The sequence below is a fragment of the Mytilus edulis genome, chromosome 14 (genome assembly GCF_963676685.1).
Source record: "Mytilus edulis chromosome 14, xbMytEdul2.2, whole genome shotgun sequence".
In the NCBI taxonomy this organism is placed as follows: domain Eukaryota; kingdom Metazoa; phylum Mollusca; class Bivalvia; order Mytilida; family Mytilidae; genus Mytilus; species Mytilus edulis.
The window spans coordinates 44,776,675-44,801,593 of record NC_092357.1 but is presented as its reverse complement, the minus strand read 5'-3'; the positions used below and the strand labels follow the sequence as shown (position 1 = coordinate 44,801,593).

Below are 24,919 nucleotides of genomic sequence, written 5' to 3'. Positions count from 1 at the left end.
GAACGATTGTTGGCCTTCATCTGTTGTCCTCTCTATGGTCGGGTTGTTGTCTCTTTGACACATTTCCCGTTTCCATTCGCAATATTATATGATTAACTGAAATAATACGTTTAAATTTGAAACAAAATCCCTTACCACTTAGCATAAGAATAAGTACAAATTAAAGATTCAAATACCAAAATTCGAAGTTTCTGATTAGAAACAAACTAGTCATTTTTTTACATAAATAAGGCCGTTAGTTTTCTCGTTTGAATTGTTTTACATTGTCTTATCGGGGCCTATTATAGCTGACTGTGCAGTATGGGCTTTGCTCATTGTTGAAGGCCGTACGATGACCTATAGTTGTTAATGTCTGTTCATTTTGGTCTTTTGTGGATAGTTGTCTCATTGGCAGTCATACCACATCTTCTTTTTTATATAGTCAAGTTTGCTTTACACTACACAACAAACGTATTGATTTTGTTCCCTTCTATCGGAATCAAATATGTGATGTGTTGTGAATCGCTCAAAAATCATTTGGATCCTTGACTAATTTTTGAAGTTAATTCCAGGCATGCAAACATTTCTCTAATGATGGGGAATGTGTAAGAAGTTGTCCTCCGCACAAGGTTTATAATCCAGTCAAATTCAAAATAGACATAAATCCAGAAGGAAAGTTTGCATATGGTGCACTTTGTTTAAAAGACTGTCCAGGTAAGTATTGAATATTTTTCAAGAGAATACATTCAAGAACGGAAATAATTTTAAGCAAACAAAATATATAAAAATGTTATTAATATCGAGAAAGAAAATGTCAGGTTATAATGAATAAATAAAAATTGAAAAAAAAACAATATCAAAAAATATATAATTGATGTTAAGTGGTTGGTATACGTAATTGTTTGTTGACAATAGTTAGTATTTGTTGAAGTCAACTACATGCAAATTCATGACAAGTACATGCGTATTTGATATAAAAAGAAACCCTGCTTTGTACTTGACCAACACGCTGAGCTGGATTTTGAATGTTATGCTTCATAAGAAAGACAAGTCATCCTACCTGGAAACATTATTCTGATTATGACCAAAACAGTGTGTGTTCTAACTCCTAAATAATATGTGCTTTGCGTTGAAGCAGCAAGTATCGATTATCAATACTTCGTTTGATATACCCATTGTTCAAACCAACATATACATAAACTCACAGTTGCACTTATATTTTCAAAACACTTGATCAATTTGATGTGCTCAAACTCAAATACCTTTCGTATAGCGACCTTCATAGAGTGGCGCGACTTTGAAATTCAAGGGCCAGTACGTGGAAATATGAGGAGCAAGGGATGTATCAAGATTGACAAGACAATGATATCTATGAAATAAGTTGTCATGAAACTAATGATATTAAACATTCAACATTCGTTTTCAACATTCAATTTTCAACTTTCAACATTCGTTTTCAACATTCAGCATTCGTTTTCAACATTCAACATTCGTTTTCAACATTCGATTTTCAACTTTCAACATTCAACATTCGTTTTCAACATTCAACATTCGTTTTCAACTTTCAACATTCGATTTTCAACTTTCAACATTCGTTTTTAACATTCGATTTTCAACTTTCAACATTCGTTTTTAACATTCGACTTTCAACTTTCAACATTCGTTTTTTCAACATTCAACATTCGTTTTCAACATTCAACATTCGTTTTCAACATGCAACATTGGTTTTCAACATTCAACATTCGTTTTCAACATTCGATTTTCAACTTTCAACATTCAACATTCGTTTTCAACATTCAACATTCGTTTTCAACTTTCAACATTCGATTTTCAACTTTCAACATTCGTTTTCATCATTCGATTTACAACTTTCAACATTCGTTTTTAACATTCAACATTCGTTTTTAACATTCAACATTCGTTTTCAACATTCGATTTTTAACTTTCAACATTCGTTTTCAACGTTGAATGTTGAAAACGAATGTTGAATGTTGAAAACGAATGTTGAAAGTTGAAAATCGAATGTTGAAAACGAATGTTGAATGTTGAAAACGAATGCTGAATGTTTTCAACTTTTTCAACTCTTTATACCACTATTCCACATACTTAACTTAAAGCTCGACTGAAAGAACTCGTCAGCTTATATTTCTTTAACAAAAAAGGCACTAGACGTTTTAAATATCTGGTTTTGATAGAAATTCAACTTACTGTGTGCAAAATCATACAGTCAGGGAAAAAATATACTAAAGGGGATATCACTGCAATGCTGGACTCTTTAATTGACGACATATTTGTTGAATTTTGAGGTTTGGTATTCCAACAGACTATTGGAATCCCAATGGGTACCAATTGCGCTCCTTTACTTCACTACAAAAGTCAAAAAGTCTGAAAAGACCAGTTTTTGTCTTGATTTGCATGAACTTTTACTCGACATTCCCCAAAAGTATGACTTGTGTCTTAATTTTTCTTGACAAATTCTCATTTATATCAAATTTGTATGAAATTTACTCGACATTTTCTTGACATTATGAATATGGTCTTAAAATTTCTTGACATATTCTTGACATTTGAATACTGTCTTGAAATTTCTCGACATATTCTCGACATTCTTATTTTTTCTCAGTATGGCTTGACATATTCTGCACATTTTGAATTGTGTCTTAAATTTACTTGACAGTATAAAGTTTTACAAATCATGACCAATTTGTCTGATATAACTTTAATCTTTATTTCTCTTTATATAATATACTGTTGTTTTAAGTTACACTTCTTACAACAATTATGAAAGTTAGACATGTGAAATTTGGTATCTAAATATTTTTACAAATGCAAATATGGTATGAAATCTAATCTATAAAATAATTTAAATGTGGGTGTGTTGATTCAAAACAATTTAAATGTGGGTTTTTAAAAAATTATAAATTTTGATTCCTAAAACTCCTATTAATTAAATGATTAAAACCAATCATACTGTAGACATATTTCATTCTACATTCATAATATTCAACGTTAATATGGTAAATATTTATTGTACAAAAATGTGGTTTATATAAATAGCAAATTATGATGATATACAAATGATTCAAGAAAAATTTGTGTAATGTCATCTGTTGGAAAATATATTAAGTATTACACATTGACAGGATTCCCCCTATAAAATTAAGGTATTCCACACCCCAGAATACACGCCACTGTCAAATAGAAATTACTGATTTACCTGTAAGCAGCCATACAACTTATCAGTTGACCATTCCAAAGATTAAAAGAAAATTATTATCTACTCCAGGAATGATAAAAAAAAGTTATCATAATGGGTCCCATTTCCATAGAAATCATTGGTCTTCTGAAATGGATCTCAAACAGACATGCATAATATAGATCTAAACATTTTTTTCTTTTAAGGAAGGAGTTATCACAAAATTTGTTTGATAAAAAATTATAAAATTCAACACTCAAATTTGAATAAAAAATGTTTATGGATTGTTCTAAAAAATGAATAAGGTTTTTGAATCAAGATGAGAACGAATTCTTTGACGTACACGAAACTCCCCCCCCCCCCTCTTTTTTTTAGCCACATAAACCCAAAAGATGAATTGTGGCGTCCAAAAGAGACACATGGTCACATTTTAAAACTGCCTTCAGACACCTATTTTAGTTAATCAAATTTGACTGGCAGTTTTGCGAAATGGCAAAAATCTAATTTTTTTTTCAGTTACTTCGACTTATATTCCAAGTGAAAACAATTAATTAAACATTTAATAAAAATAAATCAAAATTAAACTACATGGGGGATTATTCAGGGTATTTCAACTTGGGTGCACAAAAAGGGTATCTTTCTATACCAAATTAATCCTTGATTCTGCAAAGTTTAGTTACGCCATAATAAAAAGGAGAATGTAACAGCAATAGAATGTCATAAACAGTGCAGAATAAGTCCGTACACATTTCAGGCAAAATTTACACTGTTGAGATAGTGTCAAGACATATTTAAGACTGTCAAGAATGTGTCGAGACATATTCAGACATTATTTAGAATGTCAAGAATATGTCAAGACATATTCAGACATTATTAAGAATGTCAAGAATATGTCAAGACAGATCGAGACAAATTCAAGACAGTCAAGAATTGGTCGAGACTAATCCAGACTCTTATCAGATGATACAGGAAGTGTCGAGAAATTTTAAGACAATGTTCATACTGTCAAGACACTTGTCAAGAAAAATCAAGAACCTTATTAGACAAATTAATACTATGTCAAGAATTTTTAAAAATTATTTATACAAATTAAGAATGTCAAGTAAAAATTCATGCAAATTCAGACAAAAACTGGTCTTTTCAGACTTTTTGACTTTTGTAGTGCTTGCAGATTGATTTTTGTATTCCTATGAAGCAGAATTTATTCAAGGGCTTGTACAGAAAGGAGAAAAGAAATTAGCCCGGTCTTTCAATTTCACCTTTCGGTATATTGATGATATACTGTCTCTTAATAATAACACTTTCAGTGATCACTTACATTTAATATATCCAAGTGAACTTGAAATTAAAGATACTACCTACAAAGATAAATCTACTTCATATTAAGACCTTTTTTTCTCGAAATGACTACTGATCATGCTGATGGTAGGTTAAATACCAAAATTGATGACAAACGCGATGATTTTAATTTTCCTATAGTCAACTTTCCATTTCTGTGTAGCAAGATCCCAGCGGCACCAGCATATGGAGTATATGTGTCTCAATTGATACGTTACTCTAGAGCTAGCTCAAAGTGCATTGATTTTGTTGAACGAAGAATACTACTTTCTCAAAAGTTGCTAAGACAGGAATATGAATCAATCAAATTACGGTCATTACTCAAGAAATTTTACGGTCGCTATCATGAGCTGATTGGCTATTATGACAAAAGTGTGTCAGAAATCATATTTGATCTTATTCCTCAGTAACACGACGTAACGGGTGCCGTATACGGTGCATGAATTGCTTACCCTTCCGAAGCACCTGATTTCACTCCTGGTTTTTAGTGGAGTTCGTGTTGTTATTTATTAATTATTTATAACTGTTTATGTGTATGTCCCTTTTTTTTAGTCTTTGTTTACTCCTTGGTTTTGATTGTTATTGTCTTTGGCCAGTTTTTCAATAATTAATATAAGTAGTCATTTGTAGTACAACATGAAAGTTAAACATTATCACATGACAAAAGATATTACACGGATTATCATGGAAAATATTATAGATCTACTTTATAAAACATATATTTACGGATCACTGTGTGCATATATTATAGATCATATGTTGAAAGATACAGAACTGAATATTTGTGTTAAAACCTGTCGAACAAATTTCAAGGATGTTAATGGTACTTGCGTAGAATGTGACGGTTCTTGTTATAAAGGCAAGTATATTTATTATTCTTGGCTATTACAAAATACAATAAATGCAGAGAAAATAATTATTTCATAAAAATTAGTAAATCGAATAAGGGGTTAATTTCTTGATTGAAATCAATCATTACATTGTTATAAGTGAACGTCCTTGTAGATATGTACACTAATTGTGTGAAAGTTAGAATTAAAGATGAAAATAAAGTAATGTTAAACTTTATCTTATAAATGACTTATAGTTTGAAATTTTAGTAAATTGTAGATACATTCTATTTCATCTGGTTTGCACGCATCAAAACGCTTTATTTCAACTTGATTCGGTGATTTATTATTCACAAAATATCATTGTCATATAATCAGTTTTCTGATCCAATTATATATTAGTTATGACGGCTATTATCACATATTATAGTAATTGAAAAAAGTGATTTTGAAAATGTCAATAAGCAAAAAAATAGACCAAATAGGTATAAATCCAAATATCATATCAGATATTAATTCAATGCCATCTAAAGTTGTACAGTAGAGGCAAAAAGTATGTATTCATGTTTAAATACTCGAAAGTATGCAGTCGAAACGTATCAGTTCATTGAGATGGTTAAAAACATATTGACTGATTAATATAAAAATAGAAATAACATATTTTTGGAAATGGTAATCGTTAAATAGCAGTAGCAATTTTTTTTAAAATCAAATGTTTAGCTAAGATTGAAATGCGAACTTTTTATACTCAGTCATTTTCTGAAAAATGGGCATACAGGGTTTATAAGTACACATACAAAGAAAAGTTCACAATGTAAAGTTGGTTTAATGTAATCTATGAAGAGATAATTTTCTCATTGTATAGAGGGTTTGGTAAGAACATTATCTCTTGCACGTAAAACACATCCTTGTAGATTTAAATCCCTTTCCACTTTGCGGGTGCGATTGTTGTCTTGCTACAAGACAGCAATCGAAACATCAAACTGGAATAGGATTTAAATAAGTTGTAAATACTTGTTTCTCAATCTACTATAAATAAATATGTTTAAACTACACATGACAAAGAAGTTATAAATAGAGATGTGGGATAACCATAAAAAAAAACAGACCTCATTAAACAGTACAAAACTCAGGTAGTTATGTATACAATTAGTGTCAGTTTATTTTACAATCTGCATGGCTACATATAAAACAAGTTGGTTCTCATACTGTCATTAAAGTTTATGATAAAAATAAATGTCACGTGTATTAGAAGAGGGTTTTAACTTGCATACAGAATCAATGCAATTATTAAAAAAGAGGTATTAGCAATGGGTATTTTGCATTATTGCATGTGATTATAACAATAAGAATGGTTTTAATTTTCAGCATGCAAAGGTCAAAGTGGTGGGGAATATATCACAGCCAGCAACATCAATCAGTTTGACAATTGTACAATTGTAAATGGAAATCTCAAAATTGTGGAAGCTTCATTTGCTGGGTAATATCTTCAAATTTAGTCTTTCGTACATTTTCTTAATCCATTTCTGCGTTAAACTACCTTTAACAATCAATAAAACCGAAATCACATTGCAAGCTAAGGAAAACGGCATAAACAACCAAAATGTAAAACTTTTATGATATTCTAGTATAAAAATCAATGGCTGAGTTATGTTCAATACATTAAATGTAACCCAAATATAAGATACATGTGCAACAATATAACAGCAAAAAAAAAATGAATTACAGTTTACGTATCCAACAATAGAGAGAGAAAACGCAACATTAATTCGACTGCTGTCAATCATTACAGATTGAAAAGGACAAAGGGTTAAAAGACAAACTCATAATTTATCTCTATCTGCGTTCTTTTATTTTCCTAAATTTTTACTCTATTAAGGTTGTTTGTTTTTTGAATCCTATTAACACCTCTGTGGGTATTCAATATCATGATTGCATGGAATGCAAAAGGTTTTTAATTTGTGATTATCGATTAGTCAACACAACGGTTGAACTATTGCAATTGATGTAGTCTTGCTTCTTAGCTACGCTCTTAACATCTAGGATTAACTTGATCATCTGATGTGCTCCAGCTCCGTCTACTACGTCCAGGTAGTTGGTCATGACGTCCTTTGGCCTCATATCTTCTGCATTAATGCAATTACATGATATCATATCATGTTCAGGTGTCGGTCTTGTAAAAAGCTGGTTTAATAATCAAATAACAATTCTTCTCGTCTTTTGATGCATGTAAAAAGAGCATAATCAAAACTTATAGTTACCATGTTCACAGTAGTTTTAGACTGTTATCCATATGTATTCACCACACAATCACTGTCATTCTTTTTTTCAAATCCTCTCGAATAATGATATTCAAGTTATTTTAGATGAACTCTAATCAGATAAAAAAAATATTGCTATCAAGATATCCCCTTTACAATGATCCCATTCTCTGTATTACAGAGATACCCAGTATAAGACACCAGGAGTTACAGTTCTCGATCTACAAGTTCTTAAGAGCATTAAGGAAGTTACAGGGTATATAATGATACAGTCAAATGACACAAACTTCAGAAACTTATCTTTTCTTTCAAACCTGGAAGTCATTCATGGAAGAGAGGTTGATGCGTAAGTTTTTAATTTTACTTTTCTTGTTTTCAAATACGGCAACATTGCGAATTGTCTTTATAAAAAAGAAGATGTGGTATGCTTGCCAATGAGACAACTCTCCACATGAGACTAAATGACACAGAAAGTAACAAAAATAGATCACCGTACGGTCTTCAACAATGAACAAAGCCCACACTGCATAGTCAGCTATTAAAGGCTCCAAAATGACAATGTAAAACAATTCAAACAAGAAAACTAACGGTTTAATAGATGTACAAAAAAATGAACGTAAAACAAATATGTAACATATAAACAAACGAGAGTCAGTGAATTACAGGCTCCTGACTTGGGACATGCACATACATACGGAATGAGGTGGTGTTAAACATTTTAGCAGGAACCCAAACCTCCTTTTACCTGGGACAGTGGTGTAACAGTACAACATAAGAACGAACTAAAACAAAATAGTTGAAAAAAGCTTAACTCATCTGATGGATACAAATACAAATACTACACAGAGTTGTCGTGGTCGTGTTTGGTGTATTTCAATGTGGTATAGTTTATTTGAGATTTTTATGTAAAATAAATATTGAATACTATTACCGTTTTATAAGATCCAAAATAGCAAATAAATGTACTTCATTTGAATTCTGCACTATTTTATGTTTTATGTAGTATGAATTATATTACAAATTTAAATCAAGTACAAATATTCAGATTTATTTCAAATATTTGATAATACATAAATTGAGAACACCACTGACTTTCTTACTTTCGCACATTCATGGTACACTGCAGATGTGACATTAGCCTTATTTTTTAGAGACAAAAATAATGAAATAATAGTTATCAAAGGTACCAGGATCATAATTTAGTACGCAAGACGCGCGTTTCGTCTACATACGACTCATAATATTTTGTATTCTTTCTTTTTTTTTAGAACACAAAGTTCCTTGAATATTATGTTTACGCCACTCAGAAATTTAGACTTAATATCGTTAAGGCAGATACAAAACGGCCATGTTACTATAGCATTTAATCACCATTTATGTTACCTGTCTGATATCAACTTTACACCAATGTTTGTTCATAAAAATCTACAGATGGTCAGAAAAATGAAAAATAAGAAGGCAGAATTATGTAGTAAGTTCAGCTATAATTTTAAAGTCATCTGTGTTTATAGATAATTAATAAAGCATTATATTTTCAAAAACCATTGAAAAAATTCATCTTTAACATTGTTATAGTTTTTTTATAAATATTAATAACTCTTGAATAGATAAAAAAAATATACAGCTATTACACGAAGTTTAATAAGAATAAGACAGTTTTTTATTATTTGTTTGATGTATTTGAGGGAATTTCCGTTTAAAATTTTCCTAGAGTTTTTTTATTGCATTTTTTTTTTTAGAAGTTAGAAACTGTGAATGAAGTTATACTTCACTTTCGATAATCTCATTTTATGGAACTAATATGGGATGAGGAAAATTTTGTACTAGTTAACTACCCATTTGTTGAATATTTGTCTTAAAATCATACATGAAGCTACCAAGTGTCCTTTTAGAGAATGTTATTATTCAAAGTCATGCACACACACGTGATTTCGATTACAACCGATTGCATTGAGTGTGTAGCTAGAGGTGTTATCTTTTGTTGGTTTGGTTACTACTTGAACCGTGAAATCCTTATTAGGTCAGGTAAACTACCCTCCTTTAAGAGTAGACTAGTCCAACAGATAACAAATATATCCGTATGTTGGACTAAACTAGTTCGAATTTAGGCTAGTATGCCTAACCTTATAATGAATTCACAGTTCAGCTAGCAAGCAAGCTAACCAAAGATAATACAATTTACCTACACATTCAATGCAATCGGCTGTAGTGCAGTTGGAGATTTAAACTAAGTTCATTGTGTTTTGATGTTGCATTCACTGATGCATTTTTTTGTAAGGTTCTTGACCCGTCCAAATGTATTACTTAAAGGCAACAGGAGTATACCGCTGTTCGAAATTCATAAATCTATTGAGAGGGAAACACTTCAAATGTAAGAGGAGAACTATGACACCACAGAAACACAACATTAAAATGTTACACACGCAGATATGATAATATAACGATGGCCATTTTCCTGAGTTGGTACAGGAAAAAAATGGTTGGTTAAACCTGAATATTTTTGCAAAAATAAAGTAATACCATTTTTATATAAGGAGATGAAGGAGAAGTATGTGACCAGAGCTGTTCAGATGATGGATGTTGGTTCAAGGGACCAGATAAATGTTTACAGTGTAGGAAGTACAAGATAGACAATAGTAGCAATATCTGTATCAATGATTGTATACAACTACCAGGGTTGTATGAAGTAGGACATTTGTGTAAATTTTGCGATGAGGAATGTGAGTCCACATGCTCCGGACTTGTAAGTATTGTGATCGTTGATTTTGTCGTATTAAGCGTTTAATCATTCACGAAGCCAAACAGCTTGCTTAACATTGTAACATGTGTAAGGCATACTATTGTGATTGTATCAAAGATGTTCGCCACTCTGTTTCAAAATAACGAACTTTTTAAAAGACCATTACAAATTGATAGTATATAGTTAGGAAAAATAGCAGAAAAAATTAGGGGTCCTTGTGGTCGTCGTTTTCGAGATAAAAACCAATGAAATTTTTACAGGAAATTAGTTTCTCTAGATTTTTCATACAATTAACTTTGGCAACTTTTTCTTTCAAAACCTAATAAAAAAATAACAAGTATTTAAAAAAGTTTTGAAACATGGGTATTTAAACTATATGTAATGATAATAAAATGTTTTAATGGCAATACAAGTAGAAAACCAGAGGATTTTTAGTACTGTCAAAGTTTTAAAAACCAAGAGAAGGAGCATCCTTAAAAATCATCAATAACTATGATATACCAGTTGTTACAATGAATTCATATATGTAAGGACCTAATGAAACCATTTAACGTTGCTAACGTTATAAACAAGCAGGAATATATATGGCCATGTTCACACCAAACGCCATGTACAGTAAACATGTTTCTAATTAGTTTAATATAATGTACACAGGTTTCACATCCTTTAACCTGGTTTTATTTCCTGTACATTAGATGTGTTCACACTTGTAAACAATATGTCATTTAAATGCTTATTACATACAATCGAATTCATATTTCTTTGAAAACTTTTATAGCAGTTAGGGAACGACAATTTGATTTCAAAAGGGGGGTATGTTTTTTTTCTTAAACAATATTCTGATCCCCAATTTGACAACAAAAAGATGTAACGATTGCGCAATAAAAAACGTAGGCTTCATCAGCGTGCTTACAGACGAAGAAAAAGGATTGAGATGTTTAGGATTACTGCATTTCTATTTTTCTGTACATTGCAAATTGATGTTGTTGGTTTTTTTTTTAAATTTCTAAGTGCATATTACTAGATTTGAGATAGTAGCCAAAGAATACCATGTACCGCACACTCTTTTTAGTAATGCATGTATGAGTGGTCGTTGATTGAGAAAAGACCGGTGGTAAATATTTTTGTGTACGTGCAGTCGATTTGGGAAGACACTTTCAAATGATTTATGTGTATAATTTGCAATGATGAGGCTTTGAGTCTTGATTACATTTCACATGTTGGCAATCATGTGTATACGTTTAAACCCGCTGCATTTGTTTGCACCTATCCTAATAAAGAACCTGTTGTTCAGTGGTAGTCATATGTAGATGTTGTTCATAGGTGTTTCTCGTTGGTTTTTCTATTTGAATTGTTTCCTATGGGCAAAATATGTGTGTTCTGCATTCTATCTCTTGCCTACACATTGTCAATATACTTTATGATTTTTTTTGTTATAACAATTAGCTCAGGTACATGCGCATATATTGTACATACATGTATTGAAATGCATTTATTTGACATTCATGTTTTAGCATATTTTGTATTTCCTAAAAAAAATGTTTTAAAAATCCCACTTAATTTTTTATTAGAAATTGAACATTAACCAGTATTTCTGTGTCCTGTTTATCTCATGAAGGTAATTCCATTTAGATTAACTGTTGCCTTTGTTTATAGGGACCTAAGAATTGTCATAGGTGTAAACATTATGCTGTGACCGGAACAAATAAAGATGGCAACATGATAACAAAATGTTTGAAAGAATGTCCGGAAATGTTTTATCCAGACCTTGATAGAATATGTCAGAAGTGTCATGATTACTGTGATGATGGGTAGGTGTGAAGCTTAGCAATTAAAGATTTGTAAAAAAAAGGCAGGACCGAAAAGAGTGAAAAATACAAATGCAGGACAGAGATTACAACAACAAAAAATGCCCCCCTCCACCGCCTCCGACCCCTTTCCCCCAAAAGAAACAAAACAAATGGTAGCTCCCTTAGATATCATGAACAGCTTTAATATTATTTTGAATGTATAGGTATATATGAATGTTAATTAAATACCGGTACTATATACTTAGTTATTATTGTTGCGTTGTATCAATTTCGTGCAGATTTTCAAAATCGGCTATGCAGTCTTCATTCATATTTTAGTTGTTCTGGTCCCTCTTAGATATCATGAACAGCTTTAATATTATTTTAAATGTATCGGTATATATGAATGTTACTTAAATATTAGATACTTGTATATTCTTGTTGCGTCGTATCAATTTTGTGCAAATTTTCAAAATCAGCTATGCAGTCTTGATTTATATTTTAGTTGTTCTGGTCCCTCTTCTACTGTAATGACTGGAGGGTGTGAAAGCTGTAAAGTTGGTATCGAAGTAGTTCGCGGTGGAGAATCAAATATTACTTGTATGGATCCAATTGAGGAATCTTGTCCATACGGGTTCTATCGACATACTGTGTCTCAGTCTCGTATAAATGATCCTTTAGCTGGAAAAATGGTGAGTTGTCAAACGTGTAGATTTTTTAATTTAGATAATATGTCATGATGTAAACACAACAAAATTAAGACAAAAATAAAAAGCCGTTACCTTACAAATTGTCAACTGTCATATGGTAATCCATAAAATAGAAAATTTTCAGAGCTTTCAATAAAAGGCATTTGTAAACTATAAGTGAAATCCTTGTTCTGTAAATAGAATAATATTAGAGCAATTTGACCTGACGATATCGGAATATAGGTATTTAGTCGGATCTTAACATGTACAAATGTACTTGTGATTTGTTTAAACCGGTTTTGATAAAAATAAACAGACTATTGTCGAAATGTTCAGGACTAAATTAAATCTGTATTTGGGTAAGATATTGCAAGCATACGATTTGTTTTGCGTCTTACACTTTGAGAAGCAAATATTTTTTAACTACTTTATTAAAATATTGTGTAAAAACGTTAATTATGAGGTATGAAAGTCAAGTGGCTCGAGCATTTTTCTGAGTAAGTTTTAGAAAATTTCAAAGAAATATATTTTACAGTGGGTTAGCTTTCATTAGTCTTCAATATATATAGATTAACAACTTTCCGTTATATTTATAATTTAGAATCTTCATTGAAGGTGGAGCACGAATGCACTGTTAATTAATTATATTGATGTGCCATTTGTATGCAAGAGTGACATTCCTTTGTATTATGTGCCGATTCGAAAAACTGTTATGCGAGTATTGTCTCCCTTTAACAGGTTCATTATTTTATAATTCAGTATAGGTTTCTGATTTAATTTTGAATAATTACAAAATGTATCAATTCAATATATTTTTTGTTATCAAATACATTGATGTACCAATATAATTTCATAAATTTGAAACGTTTAAAATTATTACATACCATTATATAGAACCGTTTATAATTTTTGAAAAAAGACTATAAATTAGTATGGCGTTCATTATCACTAACTAGTATATATTTGTTTAGGGGCCAGCTGAAGGACGCCTTCGGGTGCAGGAATTTCTTGTTACATTGAAGACCTGTTGGTGACCTTCTGCTGTTGTTTTTTTCTATGGTCGAGTTGTTGTCTCTTTGATACATTCCCCATTTCCATTCTCAATTTTATAAACGAAATCCGTATCATTTATTTCCCCTTCGTGATAGATTGATTGGGATATTAACCAGAGTTATCTAATATTAATCACAGAGAAGGATTAGCAAGCAATTTTTAATTCTAGCTTATTTAACGTTAAAACAATTTTCCACTACAAACGAATGTTATTTTTTTAAATATAAGGACTTTGTTAGCTAAATCTACAAATTTTATAATATATTATGAATTTTTATTACAATAGATTAACATGCTAAATTATATTAGAGAGGACATACTAGTAACAAAGTGATTCAACAATATATGTCTTTGTCAAAAAGATGCGTGGTCATGATCACACAGATGCGTGTGGTATATGTCAATGAACAACAGCAATTCAGCGACAAACATTAGGCATGTTAGGAAATAACATACTTTTTATATATCGTCTTTACTCTTTAAAAGTTACGCATTGTTTAATATATACTAATTAATACAAAAACCCATTGAATTATGGTATGTTACCACTGCTCAGGGGAAGCAGAAAAAGACATTAAATGCGGTGAGATAACTACTACTTTATCATCTATCTCGAACTTCCATTATTTTGATAAAGATCATAAGTTTAAATCATGTACATACATATAAAAAAAGACTTACAGTAAACAAATAGGACAGAAAAAGCTAAAGCGAGAAATAAAAAACTGTGAAATATGTATTAACACAACAAAAAAAGATATGCAGTATACCAGTATACTCGCAGTTTCTAAAAGCAACAACAAATTACTCTGATAAGTGATAAGAAATAATTGTATAAGTGTCTGCTGCTGTATTTCGTTAGAGATGTCTTATAACCATTATCATAGCAAGTATACACCCATGATATTGTGCTTAGTCGAAGTCAACCTTTTTTTAATAGTTTTACACAGTTAACTTGTAAGTTGATATTGTGTAACATGTGTAACAAACAAAAACATTCTTAAAAGATAACTCTGACTAATTTGAATCAAATTTCAATGATGATGCCTAAATTCGTTAGTTTTGATTGGGAAAAATAGTTTTAAAAACTCGCTGTAAAGTACCTCTTTTTGTTAAATTCCTGCACGTAGAGAAAAAAACTGGTTTATGGCCTCAACATGTCCTTAAACTATCAGTATCAAATGAATTGTATTACGCTCATCGTCATCGTATGCTTTCAATATAGAATACAAACATAATTAAAGGAACAGGTAAGCCATTCTCATTGCTTTATTTCAGGTATGCAAAAGGTGCAATGAAATGTGTAATGACTGTACCGGCGCTGGGCCAGCCCAATGCATTACATGTAAATTTCTAAAGCAGTTTGACTACTGTGTCGATAATTGTTATCCACTATTCTATCCAGACTTAAACCAGATATGTCAACAATGCCATGAACAGTGCCGAGGCAGCTGTTTTGGACCATCAGCTTCTGACTGTAAATCATGTCTAAGCTTCAAAGTGTACTGGGAAGACACTTATAATCCACACATAGTAAGTAAAGTCGACAAATTACTATATGTAGATATAAATATCATTTTTATAAATTTAAAAATATGTAAGCCAAATTGTGTACCATACACAGTAATCACAAGTAATACAGGTCACATGGACACTATCACACAGGTATTACAGGTGACATACGTCACATGGACAATCATACACATTTAACACAGGTGAAACAGGTCGCATGGACACTCATACACAGATATAGGAGGTAACACAGGCATATTGAAAACTCACAGTATCACACACTAAGAACATACAACATGTACTATAAGTACAAATGAAACACGTCACTTACACAACTAAAAAGAAACCTGTGAGTACATCTAACAAACATTTGAATATGTTCTTTGTCTTAAGAAACTTTTTTATCTCAACATGAACAATAAATAATCTAAAATGTTGTCTTGATAAAGATGATGATATAAAAGATAATAAGTAGATATGACACAAGTCTCGTGAGCAACTATTCTAATCGCATATAATAATGTCACGAAAACAAATATGATGATCACAAACAATACGAAAAGAATATGACACAGGTCACGTGGACTACTAAGATGATCATAAGCATCAGTGCAGGTGACATATTATGCAATCAACCCTGATAATGTCAAAAACATTTAAATTAAAATTTATAATTCGAATAACACTTTATCTAGTAAAAATGTTTGTTTTTTTTTCTTCAAATTCCTATGTAAACTCTCTGATTGAGGAAATCAAAAGTGTTACTTCTTTTTAGTTTAATTGTACAAAAACATGTCCAGATGATCAAAAATACCATGTGGAATCAGATGATCCTTATGAAGGTTTAATTGTATGTGCGAGTGCTTCTCACCCAAAGGTCCAGACTAGATTCAAGACAGACAAAGCAGAGTATGTAGTTATTTGCACACAATGTGTTTTTTAACATAAAATATCTTTAAATAATGACAGTATAATATCCAAAACATATAGATGAAATAGGTTGTTAACCTCTGTGTCATTTGGTCTCTTTTGGAGAGTTGTCTCATTAGAAATCATACAACATCTTCTTTTTTAGATATATCAGTCAGGGGCATTACTTAAACAAGTAACAATCAAAATTACCTATACAAGTAATGTTGAAAACGAGGCTAATTTAAATATAACTTATATAAGTTATTTTTCTGAATATTATTTTTATAGGTGTCCAAGAATACAGATTTTACTAGCTTTAAAAAAATTTCACAGTTATCTGGTTATCTTTCCTTTGATATATAAAAACTAATTGTTCAGAAATACTGATTAACTTTCCGACGCACTTATCTTTCATACCGACACTTCTGGGTCAAAGATTGGTCTCTTGGGACTATTAAATTATCATTTTCCTTTAAAATCTTGAAGGTAGACTGATTTAAATAGATATATACTTGTGAATTAATTTAGACCTGAAGTTATTTATAATTTGTAACCTAAATCAATTACATATGTGCCTTAGATAAGTGTAATTGCTATTTTTTTTTTAAATGTTTAAAATAACTTATTCAAGTAATATTTTTGTCATTATTTTCAAAGTAACCCTTAATCTCTATACTCCTTTCAAATCTGATAAATTCTTTATTTTATGATATAAAAGGTTGTTTAAAATCATGAAAACTACATTTAGTCTATGTTTCTATTGAAAATTAAAATAACTCTATTAAGTAATTTTATTATTTTTAAAATAAAAAAATACTTATATAAGTAATTAAAAAAAATAACTTGTTTAAGTAACGCCCCTGACTGTATATGGTCTGGTTATCGGTAATTTAAGTGTAGTTCTGATTGTTCGGTATTCTCCTAGTTACATTTCAAGAGACCAGCAGTTCATACCTGGACACTATTTAAACAAATGCATACCTTCTCGTTCTACTGCTGTAGATTCTAAATGGAGTTTTTATGATCACTTTCATAGACTTACATGTCCACAACAATTGTCGTGGTTTACTAAATACAAACAGAGCAATATACAAACTTAAAATTATCAATCAAATGTAACTGTCATATCTTTCTGTGGGATTTATATATGTTCGTATGAGAGTTAGAATTATTACATGTTATACAAATATTACAGTCAATATTTCTATATTTTTGTTGGGAGAAGGGGAGCACGCATTACTTTTATAATTCAAAGTTTGGAGCTATGGTTTTTTAGGTCTCTTGCTGTGATTTGCATTGTATGCCTTTTACGTACCTTTTTTAATGCTACGTATTGTGAATACGAATAGGTAGGTTCAAACCTTAGAAGAGTCGTTTAACTCTGCTATATCTGCAAGACTTGTATCAATTGGTTTGGGTTTGTTGTTCGGAATGTTGTGCTGGTGGTCGATCGTTGATAATCTTTGATCATATGTGTTGGATAATTCATTGTTTTATACTCATTCTGGACTGCATCTTGTAATATTGTTGAAAATTTCATGTGACAGAACATATTTTCCTTACAGGTCTTGGTTTTTCATCTATTCTGTTTAAATGTCCGTTTATCAAAGTTACATTCGTCCACTAAACTTAAACAAAATATTTTATTCTTTCTAACTGAACACAAAACAGCTTTGGATATACCTTTGTAAGCTTATAAGAACCAAGCTATATTTTCACTTGCTTGGTTAATTGTATAACACATGCTTGTGAAAACATTGTGGTTCAGTCTATTAATGAAACAATTGAATACTGAATATATGTTAACCATTGTTTTTATTTTATTTTAGTGCTGAACTGCTGAAGAACCTAGTTATAACAGGTAGTGTAATAGTGCTTGTTGCTATTGTTGTGGTCTTAGGTGTTTGCCTGAAGAGAAGGTTTCAACCAAATAGAGAGAATATGTCAAATGGTACTACCAGAATGACAGCTTTCCAGAATGAGGTATACTTTAGGTATCCTTTATTATTTTTTAAATAGTAGATTGGTGCTTTGGTCTTTATACTATGGGTCTTACAAACTAACATGATTGACAGGTAGATAATTATTTATTAACGATTTATATCATTATAAATATTTTACAGGAATCACTTGCTGGAATCTATAATACTAAAATTACGAGGTCCAATTTGTCAGCCGTCATCACGTAAAAACGACGAATCAAAGAATTCAACTTTATATATAACTAATATAGTACAAAGGTGTAGATTAAAATTTACACCACTCCAGGCCCTTTTGTTTTCCACGTAATTAATATTGCCAATAATTAAGAAGTTCCGGGTCGAGTCCGATACCGATACCAATAGTATATTCACCTGTTACCGATTACTTTATCTGTACGTTCCGCATCTGACAGGCGCACCACCAAACGGTGTATTCAGGATTAATATGCTATATAGTATTACACGGGTCATAATCACAGGGTTGACACTACTTAATTGTCAAATTGTTACCTATTTTAGTATTTTAATCAGTTAGACTTTCTAAGATAACAATCCGAATACTAAAAATCTGGACTAAAATAAGGCGTATAGGTACAGTTTTCAATTTGTTAGCGGGCATGACGTAAAACAGCGAATCAAAGAATTCAATAGTTATAACTAATATAGGACAATGCTGTTGATTAAAAATACTCCATTCCAGGACTTTTTGTTTTCCAAATAATTAATATTATCAATAATTGATAAGTTCCAGTTCGACGGGTTCAAACAGAAAGATTTGAAAACAGAGAAAACTGTGTATCTTATAATCAGCATGACTTTATCAGATGACAATACTAATACTAAAATAAGGCTTGCGCATAGTTATCTACTTTAATTCAGTCAGGGACCCGCGATATACGGGTGTGTTCTAGTACATTTTATATTTTTGGGGAAATACACTCATTTTTTTAGATGTCTTTCTGTCACTCATGCTAATATCATTGTGTCTCATATTACAGATAGGACTGACTCTTTTTTAATACGTATGGTTCAGCATTTAATTGTATTCATTGTCTTTGTATTTGTTTCTAATTTTAACACAAACATCAATAGAAAGGTTGACATGACATTGTCGCTTTAAAGTAAGTTTTGTTTCACTTAAGTTAATAACTGATCATTGATTCTTACCAAAAAAACTGACAACATGGGTGTTACATGTTTGTAGTTGCTTTCCTTTAAGATATTTATTTATTTCAATGGTTCATTATAAAAATGTAGACAATATTGAGAACTTGTTCGAATTCAAAATGATGAGACAAACTTTTTCAACATTGTGTTATTGTTAAAATTGAAAATTAAAAAGAGACGAACTTTAAACACAACGCATATTATAAGTTACATATCATATGTGACCAAATTGGACACATATGGCGTTAGTAAACTCCATTCAGGATGAGAGTGAATTTGAATTACCGACTATCTCACTAACATTCGCCATTTAGACTATTGGCCTATCAAAGTCTGTATTCTAAAGAACATACTGTCATTAGATTATACAAACACATATGCCAACAATAACAGCTTGTTAGATGTTAGTGCGCTTTCGGTATTAATTTCAATTGTTCATCATCAATTTCTATGAGACTTTTTCTAAACACCGTGTCGATACTTTTTTTATATAACGATAACACCACTACTTATCGTGTGTTTAAACACGCCCCGCCTACTAACCCATATTAATATTTACACGGTTTATACCGGAAAACTTTTAAACAGTGACATTCATAGTATTCTCAAGCAGGTAAGATAATAATATGTATACATGTATTAGTTAATATATTCAAAGCCTTCTGAATCAGTGATTTTCTGTATATGTTGATGTTTTACAGGGAAATAACTTAATGCATTCACCAATTCTTTTAAATGACAACAATTACCTAACGGAAAGTTTGAGTAATACAATAGATGATGCACACGGGCTTATGAAGATTGAAACAGAATCTCAATTTCATGGATTTTAACATAAAGCGAAGGGTGCAATCGACCCATTCATGGTTAGTTCAATTTATAACATGAAAACTTAGCTTCCCATAGGCCTTGAAAGTTATGCATCTTTATCATATGAAGCCTTACTCTTACCCATGTAAGTCAATAAATAAATCAGCCATGGTAATTCAACGAATGAGTATGATGTATCCTGTGTTTTTATGGTGAGATGGTCACAAAATTATAAAGTCTACAAAGTTATACATGGTAAGTTCAAAAATGAATAAGCCCCATCCTCTCTAGTTTTAGTGAAGAAAGATCGACAACAACAACACAATGCTGAGATCTAACTAAATCTTACGTTAGCTATTTCAGCTCATCTTGACCAAGTATTTGTATCACTAAGCGTCTGTTTTTTGTTCTTTCAAATTGTTTATCTCTGAAATTTTTTATTGGATTGACACATATTTGTGTCTGCTTATTTGTATGATGTTGTCAAGGTGGTAGATACACTGAACTGGATATAATGAATAAAAATCACTTTAAAGCAGTTGTTTGCCTCTATGATGAAAGCCTTTGCGATGAGGAAAAATAACTTGCAGTGTAAAACTAGTCAGCATGTCAGGTATGTGCCATAAATAAGGGCAACAGTAGTATACCGCTGTTCAAAACTCGTAAATCTATGGACAAAAAACAAAATCGTGGTAACAAACTAAAACTGAGGAAAAGCATTAAATACAAGAGGAGAACAACGGCACAACATTAAAATGTAACACACACAGAAACGGACTAAGCATTAGACAAAATCCTATGAGAATAACAAATATAACATCAAAACCAAATACATGAATTTGGGATAGAAAAGTACCGTGACACATCTTATAGTCATGTGAATTCACACTCAAATATAAGAGAAAACAAACGACACAACGGAAACACAACGTTAAAATGTTACACACACAGAAACGAACTATGATATAACAATGGCCATTTTCCTGACTTGGTACAGGACATTTTTAAAGAAAAAAATGGTGGGTTGAACCTGGTTTTGTGGCATGCTTAACCTCGCACTTTAATGGCAATGTTAAATATATTATTAAAATGACAACATAATATTACAGGACTACAATACAAATAAATAGGAGAAGGTATTAGACAAAGAAACACATGACTAATAGATAATAAAAGACATCAGGTTTAGAATTCAATAAGCCAAAAACGCGCCTCGTCCACACAAGACTCACCAATGACGCCCAGATATAAAAGTTAGAAAGTCAAAAAAAGTACAAAGTTGTACGGCACTGAGAATTAAAAGTTGAAAAAGGTTGTGCCAAATACGGCTAGGGTTTTCTGCCTGGATTTCATAAAAAGCGTGGCTATTTTCTCGAAAAGAGGCTTGATTTAAAGCGTATATAGAAAACAAAAAAAAACTTAGCAAATTGTGTTTTTTCTAAGTGGAATGATATAAATCATCAGTTTTGACACTGACGTGTAACTTTATATACAGAGTTTCTCATTATGAGTGTAATCTGGAAATGTATAAGAGCGAAATAAATTTTGAAATGTTGACACTATGAGAATGCAAAATATACCCACACTAAATATTTAAGTAACGTCTGACTTGTCTAATAGTTGGTGTCTCTAAAATATAGTTTTAAAATCTGTTGCAAGCTAACAGTGCTATCTCTAAAACTATGAACCCGTATGGGTTAAAATTGTAAATTGCAAAGTGTGTCTTTGTGTAATATTTCATGTAAGCTTAATTATCGAAATTACAAAAACATATTCTATTGTATTTCAGTATTTTTAAACTGAATCAATGCAATAAGACAGAGTAAACAAACATTTAAAAAGTAAGCAATGCATTTTATGAACTTTGCCCAACTATTTTACTTCAAAAGCGCAAGCAATTGCAGTCAAAGTCGAAGTAAGTTTACAATTATGAATTATTTTGACATCGCTATTTATATTGATTTATTAAATATCTACAGGGGCAATGGCTACACACCGTTAGTACATTATAAATTAATGGGTCCAACGCTACACTTTTTAAAGAACGTTGATGGTTTTTATTTGTTTGTTTTTTGCAATTGTGTGCGAATTCAGAAACTAGTTTTTGATGGTTTGAAAGGAGCAGACCAACTTGATCGTCTCCCAGGCGACTTAAACAGAAGCAACAAACGTACAGTTCCGTGTTCACACGTTGTCTTAACACAATCTGTAAAACTCACAAAATGTATACAAAATGAAGTGAGTGATTCTTAACAATTCGTTTATCTATGTCGGATGTTATTAGTTGTTTAAAAACTCAAACATTGGTAAGTTGTAATTGCAAGCTCTACTCTAGTAAATGTACTTCACTCGCTTGGGTTATCTTTCACGATAACTTATGTGTTGCTAGAGGTAGTTACATTGCAAATAGCTGAAATTAGAATATTCGCAATTATCTTTTATTTGTTAGTTTTTAACCCATATTTGTTCATGAAATCTATGTATACTAATGTTGGGGTTATTTGATGCAATATCCATTTTCAATTGTTTTGTTTATTTTTCAAAGTTCATTTTATTTCTGACTGCATTCAAAAATAACTTGAACTGAGTATAGAATGCAGGGCCTATTATAGATGACTATTCAGTACAATGACCTATAGTTGTTTTCTTCTTTGTCATTTGATCTCTTCTTTGGAGTTGTCTCATTGACAATCATATCACATCTATTTGTTTTCATATAAAGTATAAACTAACTCTTCATATTGCATAACGCAAATATGCCTTCTTCCAAAATAATGGTCAATACGCTTAAGCTACTGATCATTTTGAATATGTTTCCAGGAATATTTTCAGTGAGCTGTCGAATAGGTACTGAGGTAAAGAGCATTGAGGATCCAAAAGTCGAAAATGTTTTGCCAAATGCAGCTATGGAAATGCACCTCGGGATCCAACGTTATATGCTTGAATCAATTCCGAGTTTTGATAATACTGCGAAACATTTTTTGTATTATACAAATGTATTTTGATATTTTCTTTATTTATTATAGCACGTTCATGTTATATATTTCTACATCGCTTATTGTTAAGCTCATAATATTTTAATAAAATGATCAAATAAAAAAGTGTCATTTCATACAACCTTAGTACGCTTTTGGGAATTATTAAATGATTTAAACACTGTATAATCCAGTAATTTGTTAAATGATAAGTTATTTTTGTCAGATAACTTTTGTTTCGCCAAATATATGTCATTTAAGAGGGGATTAATTCAGGGATTTTGCAGATTTAATTACCATTTTCAGTACAAACGTGTAATGTTGAAATACTTGCAAGAAATACATTATAACGAGAAGATCACGATACCTAAGTTCCAATTTTGTAATATCGATGATGACCGTCCGTAGATAAAACATAGGGTGCATAGCATTTGAAAACTTTTTTGATGTTCATGTATAAAGGTGTTGATTACATTGTTTATTCAATATATACTAGAAGCCTTTTATGAACCAGCTTACATGTAAATGCAGGCTAAACACGATTGTTTTGCAAAATTAATACCGTAAGCTAACTTTTTTGCCCAGTCGTAGATATTTTCTGCGGTGCAGTTTTTTATAATATGGACAGAAAAAGACATTTGAATTTTTCTCTTCAATTTCAACATGAGAAATAATATGAATTCGTTCACTTTTTGGGTCGTTTGAAATAGGATTTTGATTTTAAACAGAGTTTAAGTGTTTATTCATATTATAAAACTAGAAATCCTTAAAAATTTCCTTACTTTTGTCAATTTTCTGTCAGTTCAACGTTTTCACACTCTGTATTAGTTTTGCGAAGTAGTTACAACATTTGTTAATTTAGATTATATCGATAATTTCATGATTATCCGATTAAGAATGTTATAAAACTTCCTTTTGTTAAGTTTTGAAGCCATTCCAACTTAGTACTTAAAAAAAACTTTAATGAGGAATTTTATAACTTTGCATTATAGTTAAAAAAAATATGACATGGACGTCCTTTTTTTCTGATGCTTAGGAAAAAAAATTGGTATTGCTTCTGAACTACCTGCCAATAAACTGCGAAAGGTCCTGGCAATAGTAGAATGCATACTTGCTTTTATAAAAAATCTGCCTCATTTCACATTTACATCACGAGTTTAGCTGTAGAAAACTGCTTGAAAATCTAAATTTCCATTATTTTAGTGCATCTTATAACTCTGAAGTGCGTAGATATCTGACTAGTTAAGCACATTTTGATATAGACATGATCCAAGACATGTCCTTTATACCTAATGGTATTCCTCAATTAGAAAAAGGTGGTCGTAATATAAAGGAGGGAGCAGATAATATTTACATAAATGCCGGGACAATCGATGATAGAAATACCTTTCACTCCAAGGCTAGAGCTGTATTTCAGTATCAACAAGAATCATCAAACGCTGAATGGAATCGAATACCAATCTCATAGCATGTTTACCTTTCGACAAGCTAAAATAACTATATGGACCTCCTCGTAATTATGAAGCTTATGGGAAGATTGTGTCTTGTTTCATTGAAAACTTAGATATATCGAACATGTTTTGTGTATTTCTGCGACTTCTTTCTAGATATTACTCAGATTCGATTCCCTTTCTCTGCCAGCTTTTACCAAAAAAGGCAATCAGGGGTTAACTCTGAATTTTCGT

At 31.1% G+C, this 24,919-nt stretch overlaps 1 protein-coding gene across 2 annotated transcripts in view; it reads left to right on the top strand.

Annotated features, from left to right (window-relative positions):
* The window catches only part of LOC139502640 (epidermal growth factor receptor-like), a 346,005-nt gene that overhangs the window by 13,320 nt on the left and 307,766 nt on the right, over window positions 1–24,919 (top strand). Inside the window, exons 8-20 of one of the 2 annotated variants that reach the window (XR_011658903.1) lie at window positions 552–693; window positions 5,265–5,372; window positions 6,712–6,823; window positions 7,786–7,950; window positions 8,873–9,075; window positions 10,139–10,347; window positions 12,001–12,155; window positions 12,640–12,826; window positions 15,155–15,409; window positions 16,164–16,320; window positions 18,130–18,283; window positions 20,151–20,315; window positions 23,080–24,146. The exons of the other annotated variant lie outside the window; for it this stretch is intronic. The gene's annotated coding sequence lies outside the window, so the exon portion shown is untranslated. Of the gene's footprint in view, window positions 1–551; window positions 694–5,264; window positions 5,373–6,711; window positions 6,824–7,785; window positions 7,951–8,872; window positions 9,076–10,138; window positions 10,348–12,000; window positions 12,156–12,639; window positions 12,827–15,154; window positions 15,410–16,163; window positions 16,321–18,129; window positions 18,284–20,150; window positions 20,316–23,079; window positions 24,147–24,919 lie in introns of those variants that run through there. 2 annotated transcript variants of the gene reach the window in all.